This window comes from Gorilla gorilla, chromosome 11, assembly GCF_029281585.2.
Source record: "Gorilla gorilla gorilla isolate KB3781 chromosome 11, NHGRI_mGorGor1-v2.1_pri, whole genome shotgun sequence".
NCBI lineage: Eukaryota > Metazoa > Chordata > Mammalia > Primates > Hominidae > Gorilla > Gorilla gorilla.
Window position 1 is genome coordinate 77480394 of NC_073235.2, and position 15375 is coordinate 77495768.

Genomic DNA, 15375 nt, shown 5'->3' on the forward strand with positions numbered 1-15375 from the left:
AGTTTAGATATAAAAAAGATAAACTCCAAGTAATAAAGCAAATAACAGGTATTTATAAAATATCACTTATGAACTTAGTGTTCTGCAAAGAGCTTTGACAGAAAATTTTTACATATAATTTGAATAGACCAACTGAAAAAAACATTATATAATTGGAGTAGATCTAAATTGAAAAACTGCTGGGAGAGAGTTAACCTGCAACTCTTGCCCTTAAATCTCTCTGGATAATGGTAGTTGGTGAGATGGCTGGCTGAGAGTAGAGAGGGAAAGGAAGAAGGGAAGGGGGTCCTGAGAACCTGCCTGTCATTGGACCATCAGTGTCACTGGAATGCCCAGATATTGCTGGCCCAGGAATTACAAGATAATAGGTTCTTCAGCAGTTGAGTGACAGGGTGAAATTTATTTTACTGAAAAGTAAAATTTTAAAATTCCACTCTAAGGTAGAACCAAGAGTTTCCTGTAGAGTTTCTATTGTACCCATAAGTGATTTCATTAATACCCCTTTCTTTCTGACCTTGGGTCAGAAAGAAGTCTGGTTCTTTGGCTTTAAAAGTGTTTTAAGTGCCTGGTACCTCTTAGCTGTGAGGGGAAGCCAGCTGTCTTAGGGAATGTCTTCCTGTGTTTCCTGTGTTTCTTCTGAGGAACAATACAAATTGGAGAAAGATAACCTCTAGAGACGGGTGAAGTAAAGTACTGGTTTCAACCCAAAGAAGAAAACATCCAGAATGAGAAAAAGCTTCTCATGTCCGGTCTTCAATCAGCGTGGTCACACCTCTGTGTTCTCCACCCCTTTTCTGTGCTCAGTGCATTAGATTAAGTTTTTCCCTCCACATTGAAGCTCGGCCTCCTTTCCAACTATAATGGGAAACATTAGGCTTTCTACCATCCAACATACATTTATATCCCATTACTTAATGGAGCAGCTAATTCATTTCTCCAGCTTATATTTTTTAATACAGGACAGTCTCCTTAGGGAAGAGCTGGTGTTTGCTTGTCTTAGGGTAATCAGTCTCAGACCCAGGCATTTCTTAGCATAAGGGAATCAGCCTTGACAGCCTCCACATTCCACAGTCCTTCCCGCTCTCCCAGACCCTCAGGGCCTTAAAACTCCACCCTTCTTTTCCCTCCCTGAAACTTGTGAGAGTTTTATTTAATCAAAAACATTTAATACTAGTTCTTTAGGGTCCCCCCTTTTTTTAAAGCCTGTGCATCCCACTGGTATGGGGGATATGTTAATCCAGATGCTTGGTTAAAACAAAATGAATAACAACAACAACAACTATATATATACATAGATAGATAGATAGATAGATAGATAGATAGATAGATAGATAGATAGATAGATAATGATATTGTTCAGCTGAAATCTCAAAACAATCATTTAAACTGAAGTTCTCCATGAAGCCAACCCACCCAGAAGTAACTCATCCCTTTTTTAACACTCAGAGAACTATTCAAGTATGGATCTTAATGCATTTAATATTTCATACATTTTATTATAACTATTTGAGTATATATGCAAATGCAAATATATATTTTGTACACACACACTCACACACATATTCTACTATTCTATCTACTGGATCCTTAGCTCATTCAGAGTAGGGTTCTGTTGTTTTTCTTTACATTTCCCAGCATATAGGTACTCACCAACATCAGTTAAATGAATGGATGAATATGTTAATATAAATATAAAAGCTAACAGAGCGATTTCAAATAGGCCACTGCTTTGCTGGACCTCCCAGCGGGTAGCATGCTAGGATATTGAAGACATCCTTGTCAATGGTTTACACTGCCTGGTTTCAGCCTACATTTTAGCAAATGCAATGGATGGTTTTGTTTCAAGTTTGTATTTATTGCATGGTCACACTATAGAGGATTACGGAGCCACAGGATGTAAGAAGGTGATACAGTTTGGATGTTTTGTCCCCTCCAAATCTCAGGTTGAAATGTGATCTCCAGTGTTGGAAGTGGGCCTGGTGAAAGGTGAATGGATCATGAGGGCAGATCCTTTATGAATGGTTTGGCACCATCCCCTTAGTGATAAGTGAGTTCTCACTCAGTTAGTTTACATGAGATCTGGTTGTCTAAAAGAGTCTGGGACCTCACCCTTCTCTCTCTTGCTCCTGCTCTCACCATGCTTGCTCCCCCTTTGCCTTCTACCATGATTGGAAACTTCCTGAGGCCCTCACCAGGAGCAGATGCTGAAGCCATGCTTGTATAGCTTGCAGAACTGTAAACCAGTTAAACCTGTTTTCTTTACAAACTACCCAGCTCCAGGTATTTCTTTATAGCAATGCAAGAATGGGCTAATAAAATTGATAAGTAAAGGGGCTTTGCTGAAAAGATATCTGATGATGCGGAAGCAGCTTTGGAACTGGGTAACAGATAGAGTCTGGAAGAGTTTGGAGGGCTCAGAAAAAGACAGGAAGATGAGGGGAAGTCTGGAACTTCTTGCAGACTAGCTAAATGGTTGTGATCAAAATGCTGATAGAAATATGGATGATGAAGGCCAGCTTGATAAGGTCTCAGATGGCAATGAGAAACTTATTGGGAACTGGAGGAAAGATCACCCTTGTTACTCCCTAGTAAAGAACTTGACTTCATTGTGTCCATGTCCTAGGGCTTTGTGGAAGTTTAAACTCAAGAGTGATTACCTACAGTATCTGGCAGAAGAAATTTCTAGGCAGCAAAGCGTTCAAAAAGTGACATGCCTGCTTCTAACACCCTAAATCAGATGCAGGAGCAAAGGAATGACTTAAAGTTGGAATTCATATTTAAAAGGGAAGCAGAGCATAAAAGTTTGGAAAATTTGCAGCCTGGTCCTGAGGTAGAGAAAGAATCCAAGTGGTCTGGATAACAACCACTTGCTAGAGAGATTAGCATGACTAAAAGGGAGCATGACTAGATGCGAAGTCATTTCAGAAATCTTTGATGCAGCCTCTCCCATCACAGGCCCAGAGACCTACAGGGAAAGAATAGTTTTGGGACCAGGCCTGGGTGCTGCTGCCCTGTGCAGCCTCACGATACTGCTTCCTGCATCCAGGCTGCTCCAGCTGCACCCAAGGCTGAAAGGGCACCAGATACTGCTTGGGCTGCCACTCTGGAGAGCATAAGTCATAAGCCCGTGGTGGCTTCCATGTGTTAAGACTGCAGGCACATAGAATGCAAGCAAGAAGGCTTGGCAACTTCTGCCTAGATTTCAGAGGAGGTACGGGAAAACCCTCGGTGCCCAGGCAGAAGCCTGCCGCAGGACAGATTACCCATAGATAAACTCTATTACGGCACTGCTGAAAGAAATGTAGGGTTAGAACCGCCACACAGAGTCCTCACCAAGGCACTGCCTAGTGGAGCTGTGGGAAAGGGACAGCTGCCTTCCAGACCCAAGAATGGTAGAGGCACCAGCAGTTTGCAGCCTCAGTGTGGAAAGGCCATAGGCACCAAGCTCCGACCCATGAGAGCATACACAGGAGCTGTACCCTGCAAAGCCACAGGGGTGGAGCTGCCCAAGACCTTGGGAGTCCACCCCTCACAGTAGGACGTGGGACATGGAGTTAAAAGAGATTGTTTTGGAGCTTTAAGATTTAATGTTTGCCCTGCTGGGTTTCAGACTTGTGTGGGGCCTATTGCTCCTTTCTTTTGGTCAATTTCTCCCTTTTAGAATGGGAATATTTACCCATCGCCTGTACTACCATTGTATCTTGGGAGTAAGTAACTTGTTTATCTTACAGGCTTATACGTGGAAGAAACTCATCTCCAGATAAGACTTTGGACTTTGGACCTGAGGCTTTTGAGTCAATAATGGACAAGTTAAGACTTTGGGGGACTATTGGGAAGGCATGGTTGTATTAAAATGTGAGAAGTACATGAGATTTGGGGAGTTAGGGGCAGAATAATATGGTTTGGATGTTTGTCTCCTCCAAATCTCATGTTGAAATGTGATTCCCAATGTTGGAGATGGTGGGAGCTGGTGGGAGATGACTAGATCATGGAGGTGGGTCCCTCATTAATGGTTTAGTACCATCCATTGGTGATAAGCAAGTTCTTGCTCAGTTCCTGTAAGATCTGGTTGTTTAGAAGAGTCTGGGACCTCCCCCTCCTCTCTCTCTTGCTCTCGTTCTCACCATGTGACATGCTTGCTCCCTTTTCACCTTCTGCCATGATTGCGAGCTTCCTGAGGCCCTCACCAGGAGCAGATGCTGAAGGCATGCTAGTACAGCCTGCAGAACCATGAGCCAATTAAATATTTTCTTTAAAAATCACCCCTGTTTAGTTTGTTTGCAATTTGATGAAATAAGCTTTGCAAAGTTAAGCCAGATTTTTTTTTCACACCAGTTCCCAGAACATCGTACTTGATATGAATATTCTTCCTACAGCCTATAACTAGTGGATCTTTTATGCAGAAGACAGAAACAGGTATCTACTTTTTCTTTTTTAAAACTATATGCAATTACTAAAATATTATTAGACATATAACAATGACAAAAAAGGCATACAAAATGAAAAAGAGGAAAAAGAAACCATTGTCAATTCTACTACCAAAAAGTAACTACTGTTAACACTTTAATTTATATTCTTTGAGATTTTTTTTCCCTGACTCTATAGATGTGGCACATGCAAGTATGGGTTTGCCCCCTTTCTCTACTTCTTTGAATACAAATGGTTACAGCAGGTGCCACCATATTAGTACTAAGTAACAACATTACCCTCTACTACAGTTGTTTGGTTAGGTCCATGGATTGACAGTGACCCAAACTGGACCATTCGGAGTTACCCTCTCTCTGAGGATGAAGCTGCTGGAAATAATTTTTGACCTTGTGAAATAAGAAACTGGGAAAACAGTCCAGAGTGAGAGAGATGCATAGAAAGAAAGAGACAAGAGAGAGCTCTGGCAGCATCCAAGTGTCTGGTTCCAGTTATCCTAAGGCCTGGAGAAAACTAAACTTCCTTTAGTTTCCCTGGTAGAGCAGATGCTACAGTATGCTGCTTCACAGATCCTCCCCATCAGGACCAAGGTATCCATTGCCCCAGATGCCAGGAGAGTCGGTTACTGATGGCTCAAAGCTGAGTCAGTTCCCAGGATTTGCCCTTGTACTAAGGCAGTTGTTTGGACCAAGGCTGCACACCTTTCCAGGATTATCCTACAAGTAATTATTGGTTAATATGTCGATATAAAGGTCTGAGTCCCTTGCCTCAAAAGGGAACAATGCCAGAGCTCACCATGGAATTAACTGTAGCATGGGTTGCACTGGCATCTCAGTTCAACTTTGCCCTTTGCTCAGTCCTGCTTCCTTCACTCTGTTACAGGTATTGATTCAAAGAGCACTGCCCAGAAAACTTTCTGTCTCCATCTGTTTCCTGGGAAGACTAACTTAAGCTAGTGGGTTTGGCAGAGCTGTCTAAATGTCCCACATAATGCATTCTTTCTTTCTTCCTCTGTAATATGGCATATAATGTATCATAATAAATCACTCTGGCTGGGTGTGGTGGCTCACACCTGTGATCCCAGCACTTTGGGAGGCTGAGGCAGGCAGATCACCTGAGGTCGGGAGTTTGAGACCAGCCTGACCAACATGGAGAAACCCCATCTCTGCTAAAAATACAAAATTAGCCAGGTGTGGTGGTGCATGCCTGTAATCCCAGATACTCAGGAGGCTGAGGCAAAAGAATAGCTTGAACCCGGGAGGTGGAGGTTGCAGTGAGTCGAGATCACTCCATTGCACTCCAGCCTGGGCAACAAGAGCTAAACTCTGTCCCAAAAATAAATAAATAAATAACACTCCATCATTAGTACTTAAGTTAGCACAAGTGGCTTCCTGTTATTTGCAACCAAAAGGGCTCTAACTAACATATTATTTGGTTATGATAAATTTCTCAAGGTAACTGATGTTACACAAGAACGATACATTTTTAAGATTTTAATCCCCATTGCCACATTATTCTTCAGAAATATTGCACCAACTTACATTCTCATTAATAGTATGCCAAAGTAACCATTTCTTAGACTCTGTCCAACTCTGATATTATCCTTTTTTCACTTTTTCATTCAATAAATGTTTATTGAGTGTCCACTATGTGCCTGGCTATGTACTAGGAGCTGGGGATAAATCCTTACCACAATGGAGCTTCCATTCTAGGTGTGAAGAGATAGACAATAAAGAAGATAAGTAAGTGGTATTGTACACTAGAAGGTGGCAAATGTCATGGAGACACATGACACAGGAGGCAACAGGCAGTGCAGGAGGTGAGGGGCATCCATGTTAAGTGCAGGGGTCAGGGATGCCCTCTCTGAGAAGATGGCTTTTCAGCTAAGATTGGAAGAAGGTAAGGGAAAAAGGCGTAGACATACTGGTAGGGGTGGAGGGGGTTCAAGGGGAAGAGCATCTGGGGCAGAGAAAACAGCCAGGACCAAGTTTTGGAGACTGGAGTACGCCTGTTATGTTCAAGCAATAGCAACAAGGCAGTATGCAAGAGGCAGGGGCACAGGGAGCAAGTGGGAGAGTGGGGGATGACGTTAGTGAGGTCATGAGGGCTGCCACATTGTCCTGAGGATGGTGGCTTTCTCTTGGTGAGATGGAGAGCCACTGGAGAGATTTCAGCAGAAGAGTAAATTGTTCCCATTTATGATTTGAAGGGCGCACCCTGGCATTAAGAAAAGATTACAGGCCAGGCGCAATGGTTCACACCTGTAATCCTAGCACTTTGGGAGGCCGAGGTGGGTGGATCAATTGAGGTCAGGAGTTCGAGACCAGCCTGGCCAACATGGCGAAAACCTGTCTCTACTAAAAATATAAAAATTAGCTGGGCATGGTGGTGCGTGCCTGTAGTCCCAGATACTCTGGAGGCTGAAGCATGAGAATCGCTTGAACCTGAGAGGCAGAGGTTGCAATGACCGAGATGGCGGCACTGCACTCTAGCCTGGGCAACAGAGGGAGACTCTGTCTCAAAAACAAAGAAAGAAAAAGAAAAGAAAAGACTACAGCCTTGCATCACTTAATGATCGGGTACTATTCTGAGAAATGCATCGTTAGGTGATTTCATCATTGTGTGACTACCATAGAGTGAACTTAGACAAACTTAGATGGTGTGACCTACTACACACCTAGACTATATGATATGGCCTATTGCTCCTAGGCTACAAACCTGTACAGCTTGTTATTGGACTGAATACTGTAGGCAATTGTAACGCAATGGTGTTTGTGTATTTAAACACAGAAAAGGTACAGTAAAAATACAGTATTATAATCTTACAGGACCACTGTAGTGTATGTGGCCTGTCATTGATTAAAACATTGTTTTGCAGCACATGACTGTATAGTGAAAGTAAAATTGGAAGTAGGATGTGCTGGCTCTGCCAGCGCATACACTAAAATTGGAGCTATATAGAGAAAATTAGCATGATCCTGTGCAAGAATGACATGCAAATTCCTGAAGCATTTGATATTTTAAAAATACATTTTTAAAAATATTAGAAGTAGGAGAGCAGGTAGAAGACTTTGCCTATCTGCTTGACCAAAACTAATATTTCTTTATTGTTTATTTTACATCCAAACATTTTACATATAAATTGGTTGTTTGTATTTCTTCTATTGGGAATGGCCTATTTAAGACATTGGGTGATTTTTCTTTTAGAATATTTACCTTTTTGTATGAATTTTCAATGATATTAAAAATGTAGCTCTTTTTCATATATGTATGGTCCTCTGTCCCCAGTTGTTATTCCAGTTTAATGCTGTTTATGATTCTTTTTAGATAAAGACATTTTTCATTTTTATGAGAACAGATTTTTAAAAAACTTTTTTTAGGGGTTCTATATGTAATATCATATTTGGTATTTTGCCAAGATTACTGCTTCAGTCTAGGCTTTTTTGTTTGCAAGAAATAGAAGCAGGGTTAATTAAAGGGAAATTAATTATAATACAGGGGATTTGAACTGGAACCCAGACGTAGAAAATTTAGCCAGGCTTCATGAGATATTGGGAACCAGGAACTGAAACCTTGTCCAGAATCAAAACATCTTTATCCATTTCTCTAAGCTTGCCTTCTCTCTCCTCTCTGCTTCTCTCTAAGCAACTGCTTCATTCTCCTTTCCTCCTCTTTGATAAGTTGTTTATCCATACACATCGCTCTGATGTAGCCACCTCAGTTCCAAAACCACTGACAAGTGGACTAGTATCTCTGTGCCCCAGTTTCAATTTGTGGGAAGCAGAAGCTGCTTCCCACAGTTCATCTAGTAGATTGGCTCGTCCAGAGGTCAAGTTCCTGTCTCTGCCCATCTCCCAACAAATGAGCTGTGGCCAGGGAGTATGGAAGTCACAAGATACAAGGGGCTTATCTTGAGGGGGGCATGTACAGAAAGAGCTTTTCTCACAGGGAATATGGGATATGTGTTGAGTCTTTGCCATAAAAGAATATAATCCACATTCATATATTTTATTCTAGTACTTTTATGGTTTTTAAACTTTCCATATATCTAAAATAAATTTTTGTGTTAAGTATGCTTTAGAACTCTCACATTATTTTATATTGTATTTTATTGCAAAAGGTTAGCCAGTTGTCCCAAAAAGTGATAGAAAAAATAAATTGAACATGTGCCCAAATTGCTATTGAAATGAACCAGATGTCTTAATTTTTAGATTGTTTAAAATACTTTTGACAAGTACGGCTATTTAAATAAGGTTTATCTGATTGTTGGAAATTTATCATGGTTATATGTTTGTTGTTGTTCCTTACCAATTAAAAAACAGACCAAAGGCTAGGATCATACCAACATGATTACTCTACATAATGGCTCATCAATACAAAAAGGATATGGGAGCCTCCCCGAGGCCACCATGTTTACAAAATCCTTGTCCAGAACTTGGTGAAGAAATAGCTGTTGGTCAAAGGGTACAAATGTTCAGTTATAAGATGAAAAAGTTTTGGTTATCTAAGGTACAGCATGGGTGGTCGTGGATATGTTAATTAATTTGATTTTGGCAATCCTTACACAATGCATATGTATAACAAGTCATCACATTGTACACCTTGAATATATACAATCTTTGTCAATTAAATATTTTTTAAAATCACTCAGAAAGTTTTAAAAGTAAAATTTCCCATGTTGAAAAGAAAAGAAGTTAAAGAGAGAAAGAAAGAAAAGAAAAGGAAAACCCAGCTGACTTCAGAAAGGCACCATCAGGCAAGTGACAACCATATCTTTCCCATCATTTTTTACCTGTGAAAAAGGAGGGTCTGTGTACTGAATAAATCAGAGATTGTAGAAGCAGAAACCATTCAAACAAAGTTTACGATCTGACAAGATTGTTATCATTATTTATTTCTAGGGGGTGTGTCATTGCCCAACAATATCGTTTTAAAGTTCATTATATCATAAATTTTAAAAAAAACCTAGTCAAATAACTATAGCCTAAATGTCACAGTTGAAGTAGATGATTTCTAATGTTTCCTAATGATTTTTAATGTTCCTACAAATGTAAAAATCCTTTACAAACATAAAAGTTCTAGTGAATTTACTGATTTACCAGTTTCCCATGTAAAAATGCGTTGGGCTGTATGAAACCATTAATCAAATATTGTATTCCCCAAAGGCATTTAAAATACACCAAAGTCAACACCTTCAAAGACTAATTTACCAAAGGTTCATTAAGATTAAATTAAATTAATCTTAAGATTAAGATTAAATTAAGATTAAATTAAATTAATCTTAATTAAATTAAGATTAAGATTAAATTAGCACACATTTAAAAATTATTTCAATAGAAAAGCAAACTATTTCTGTATAATGTAAACCATGAAGTGGACACTGCACGTGGGCACACGATAATATGATTTCCAAGAAAGGATTATCTTAAGACTGGGCGGTGACTGAAAGAGGAGAGGGATAGTCATCTCTTTTCCAATTCTGTAATAGAGACTGTAGAAAACATTTTAAACAGCGTATTAAAAACCTTTTTAGCAGCTTTTTTGAGATATAATTGACACCTGGTTGACTATGCATATTTTAAGTGTAGAATTTGATACATTTAGACATATGTGTATACCTGTGAAACCATCATCACAATCAAGGTAATAAACATATTCATCACCCCAAAAAGGTTTCTTTTTTTTTTTTTTTTTTGAGATGGAGTCTCGCTCTGTTGCCCAGGCTGGAGTGCAATGGCACGATCTCAGCTCACTGCAACCTCTGCCTCCTGGGTTCCAGTGATTCTCATGCCTCAGCCTCCCAAGTAGCTGGGACTACAGGCACATGCCAGCATGCTTGGCTAATTTTTGTACTTTTAGTAGAGACGGGGTTTCACCATGTTGGCCAGGCTGGTCTTGAACTTCTGACCTTAAGTGATCCACCCACCTTGGCCTCCCAAAATGCTGGGATTACAGGCGTGAGCCACCGTGCCCGGCCCCAGAAAGTATTCTTTGTGTTCATTTGTAATTTTTTCCTCCAGCACTCCCCAACCCCGGAAAACCACTGATCTCCTTTCTGTCACTACAGATTAGTTTGCATTTTTTAGAATTTGATATACATGAAATCATACAGTATGCAATCTTTTTGGTCTGGCTTCTTTCATTCAGCATAATTATTTTGACATTCATCCACGTCATTGTGTACGTCAGTACTTCATGCCTTTTTATTGCTGAGTAGTAACTTATTGTTTATCCATTCACTTTCTGATGGGTATTTGGATTGTTTCCAGTTTGGGGCTATCATGAACAAAGTACTATGAACATTCATATTCAAGTCTTACTATGCACATATGTTTTCATTTCTCTTACATAAATACCTAGTAGTAGAATGATTGGGTCAGACAATAAATGCATGTCTAACTTCTTAAGAAACTACTAAACTGTTTTGCAAAAAGGTTGTGCTATTTTACATTTCTACCAATGGTGTATGAGAGTTCCTGTTCCTCCACATGCTCATCAACACTTGGTATCGTCAGTCATTTTAATTTTAGCCATTCTACTAGTGTGCAGAGGTACCTCATTAATCTTGAGTGAAAGAACACAAGGAGAGAAAAAAAATTATTAGTGTTGTTTCAGTCTAGCAAAGATGCCTTGAGTGAATCTCATGCTCCTTGGATCCCTAAAGCTTCCCCGGTTCTTGCTCGTGGTGAGCCTGGCTGTTTAGCTGATTTTATGATTTTATGAAAAACAGGCTTTTCCTCATCTTGTACTGGTAACAAATTTCACCCATCCCCCTTACTGCAGCATCTTTATCTCTAGATTCCATTGCCTCTAAACCAAAATCTATTCCTCTTATAATTTGGACATATGAGCCAATAACTCCGCTTTTTGGCTTACTCTAGTTTGAGTCATGTTTCTCTCAGTCACAACTGAAATCACCCTGTGCCCAGTCTTCCCCACATCTGTTCTGTGTGTCATGTACCCAGTGCAAGCATAAGGCCTGGGAATCAGCAAGTACTGAATAAATAAACTAGTATCCTCTTAAAAATAAAAGACATTTTAGGCTGGGCATAATGGCTCACACCTTTAATCCCAGCACTTTGGGATGCTGAGGCAGGCAGACCGCTTAAGCCCAGGAGTTTGAAACCAGCTTGGGCAACACAGTGAAGCCCCATCTCTACAAAAACTTTAAACATTTGCTGGGGGCATGGTGGCGTGCATCTGTGGTCCCAGCTACTCAGGAAGCTGAGGTGGGAGGATTGCTTGAGCCCAGGAGGTTGAGAGTGCAGTGAGTAGAGATCATGCCACTGCACTGCAGCCTGGGCTACAGAGTGAGGCCCTGTCTCGAATAAATAAATAAATAAATAAATAAATAAATAAATAAATAAATAAATAAATAAAATAAAAGATACTTTAACCGAATCTATAGATGACAAAAAACTGGAAGGGTTGCTTTGAGAGGCATAGTGCTTAAGCACACCTCTTCTGGAGTCAGACTGCTGGGTTTGAATCCTAGCTCTTTCATTTATTACATTACCTGTGTGACTCTGGGCATGTAATTAACTTCTGTGTGTCTCAGCTTCTTCAATCTTAAAATATTGATGATAATAAGACCTGTCTCATAAAGTTGTTAAGAGGATTACATGAGTTAATTTACAAAAAGCACTTAAACAATGCCTGACACATGCAAGCATTTTTTGATTTTTGTTTTATTTTCATGCTAATAATTTTTTTTTTTTTTTTTGAGACAGAGTTTCACTCTTGCTGCCCAGGCTGGAGTGCAATGGCACAATCTCGGCTCACCACAACCTCTGCCTCCCGGGTTCAAGCAATTCTCCTGCCTCAGCCTCCAGAGTAGTTGGGATTATAGGCATGTGCCACCACACCAGGCTAATTTTGTACTTTTAGTAGAGACGGGGTTTCTCCGTGTTGGTCAGGCTGGTCTCGAACTCCAGACCTTAGGTGATCTGCCCTCCTCGGCCTCCCAAAGTGCTGGGATTACAGACATGAGCCACCGTGCCTGGCCCATGCTAATAATTTTTGAATGATAGAGTTGAGATGGAAAAGGTGTTGATATGCTATCAATGAATGATATGCTAAAACCTCAGTTACTCAGTTACTACATGAAATGCCTAACTTCCCTGAGAAACAGTTTTTTTCTTCACCATTTAACCAGGCAAATATAAAGTCTATATTCAGGCTCAAATACCTGGACATTAGACAGTTTAACGGAAGTTCATGGATTAAGGACTCCAAGTCTTCCCACTCCATATCTTGTTTTGAAAAAAGAAAATATGAAAAAATAAAAAAAATTTTAAAAGACCCTGAGTTAGGAAGTTGACATGAGATTAGCTGATGTCAAGTTCATTTTGAGCTGGTAAAATGGCAAGGCTATCATAAAACTTTCAAAGATGAGACTCCATTGCTAGAAGTAGTGTGTCTTAATTATGGAAGATTATAATTTTTGAGTTCTCTCCTCAGCACCCATCAAAATAGAGTATGTACTCAGCACTTTGATGGGCTGGAAAGCCCTGGAGGAGGATGAGAAGAGAGACAACCATGTAATTTGAAGAACAGTTGAGAGCCTTTAAAAGGCTTGTTCTGAAATAACACAAGATGCAAAGCAGATGAAATAACAGTTTTCGGATACCTGAAGTACCGTCCTGTAGAAGAGGGATGGGACTTCACCAGACTTGCTCCTGAAGCCCTGGGAGGAAAGGCCTGGTGCAGACTCCAGCCCAGTGGGAGACATGCTGTTTACCAGCGGCAGCTGCCTGGAGGGCCACAGTCCACTGGCCCCAAGAGGAGCCAGGTAAATGTCATTTCAGGGACACATGAACAAGGAATTCTAAATGGGAGATAGGTGGATCATTCAGGAACGCTCTGTTTCATTTCCTATTCTAAAAACACATGACTCTTTTTTGAGATTTTTGTTTAGGTTTAAAGGAGGATAACCAAACACTAGACCAATGAATTGCAGTTTTTAAAAAGTAGAAGCAGCTGCCTGTTGGCTTTTGCCCTAAAGTTCCATGGGAGTGGAAAGAGGCATGACTGCTTCCCCGGACAGATTGTTCCCAACTGGTCTCACTTTCAGGATTGTGCCCATGTGGTCAAAGTTGAGTCTACTTTCCGTATTGCTGATGCCTGTGGCCATAGCCATGGAAGGACGTGGAAGAAGCCGTGGTCCCGCCCCTGTGTAAAATGAAGACTTGTGAAACCACTGGGTCATAGTTTTTCATTTTGGTCACTTGCTGTCAGCCTTGGAGGCATAGGAGACAGAGTAGATGGTGCAAATCCATCTGCAAGCGCATTTTCTTTCTAAAGAAAGTGTTGCCAGACTATTTGCTCACAGAACAACCACTGGCTAGATGAGCCCACACTAAGTAAACACAAAGGAATTAAATCAGGGGGATCCAAATTCCTCTGTTTATTTATTCCACAGTGAAAATGGCTTACTTTCTCTTTAAAAAAAGAACTTTGTTCTCAAAAGCTGCCCCACCTCTAATGCTACTTTTTTAAAAAGAAAAAATATACATATAAGAAGATACATTAAAAGGCTATTGTTCAAAAAATCTATTTCTTGTATGTTGTAGATTTAAATAGTAGTGAAAAACAGCCCGTGAAATCTTTAATATACATGTGTGTTTGTAGGGAAAAAAAAAGTAAATATCAGGCTGTGCGCAGTGGCTTATGCCCATAATCCCAACATTTTGAGAGGCCGAGGTGCAAAGATCACCTGAGGTCAGGAGTTCAAGACCAGCCTGGCCAACATGGTGAAACCCCGTCTCTAAAAACACAAAAATTAGCCGGGTGTGGTGGCAGGCACCTATAATCTCAGCTACTTGGGAGGCTGAGGCAGGAGAATCGCTTGAACCTGGGAGAAGGAGGTTGTAGTAAGCTGAGATCATGCCATTGCACTCCAGCCTGGGTGACAGAGCGAGACTCCATCTCAAAAAAAAAAGAGTAAATATCTTGTAATACAGAAAATCTTAATTAAATACACCTTGTTTAACTAAATAGAGGCAGCAAGAGGGGTGAGTTGCCCTGGATTATTTTGTTTGTTTGTTTTGGGGTTTGTTTTTTCTGATTATAAGAGCAATATATGATCATGGTAGGAAAATCTGGAAAATTATGAAGCTTTCTATGTTCACAGAATGAATATAAAACAAAAAAGTACATGTTTTAGGTGGCTAGTTTTACATTTATTAAATGTATTACTTAAAATAAAATGCTTTAAATGCCCTAACAATAAGTGTTGGCTGGTTAATCTCCCTCTGAGGATCTCAGAGCAATTTACCAATACCCCTGCTCTGACTGTAAAAAGGGTATGATGAGTCTTCCGGACTTTAAAAGCATATTGATCCTTTCAAGCTCTTCAAGTACTCAGCACTGATTAATTCATTGGAAAGTAGTCTCAAAAGGGCATTGTTCTGATGCAGTCTATGCTTATAACTTTCTGGACTCCTTTGTTGGCAACCAAGACCCACTCAGAAAATTCTGGGTCAGAAAATAGAAGGTTAGCATTTAAAGATCCTCAGTTAAGTATATGGCCAATTCATTTTTACTAAAATTGTGTTCTCTTGGGCAGCACATATACTAAAAAATTGGAACAATACAAAGAAGATTAGCATGGCCCCTATGGAAGGATGACACACAAATTCATGACACATTGCATATTTTAAAAAGAAAAATTAATAAATAAAATTATTTTGCTAATGGGGTTTCCTTCTTTGCATGTCTATGAATTGGAGACAGTTTAGCGCTTCCTAGCAGTCCTGAGCCCTGGGATTCCCTAAGTGTGGTCCCTGAACAAGCAGCATTAATATTACCTGGGAATAGCAATCTGTGTTTCAATAAGCCCTCTAGGTGATCCAGAAGCACATGAAAGTTTGAGAATCACTGTCTTAGGTGTTTTCCCCCTGAATGTAGAAATTAGCTCTAATTGACTCATGCTGTCAGACTTCATTTACG

The 15375-nt window shown here is 40.1% G+C and overlaps 2 non-coding genes across 2 annotated transcripts; both read left to right on the forward strand.

The window, feature by feature from the left end:
- Positions 1-7342: 7342 nt before the first annotated feature.
- Positions 7343-7448, forward strand: LOC115933819 (U6 spliceosomal RNA). Its single transcript, XR_004069672.1, has one exon. It is a non-coding gene; the product is annotated as a U6 spliceosomal RNA (small nuclear RNA).
- Positions 7449-14976: 7528 nt separating this feature from the next.
- Positions 14977-15085, forward strand: LOC115933798 (U6 spliceosomal RNA). The gene has a single exon (XR_004069653.1). It is a non-coding gene; the product is annotated as a U6 spliceosomal RNA (small nuclear RNA).
- The last annotated feature ends 290 nt before the right edge of the window (positions 15086-15375 follow it).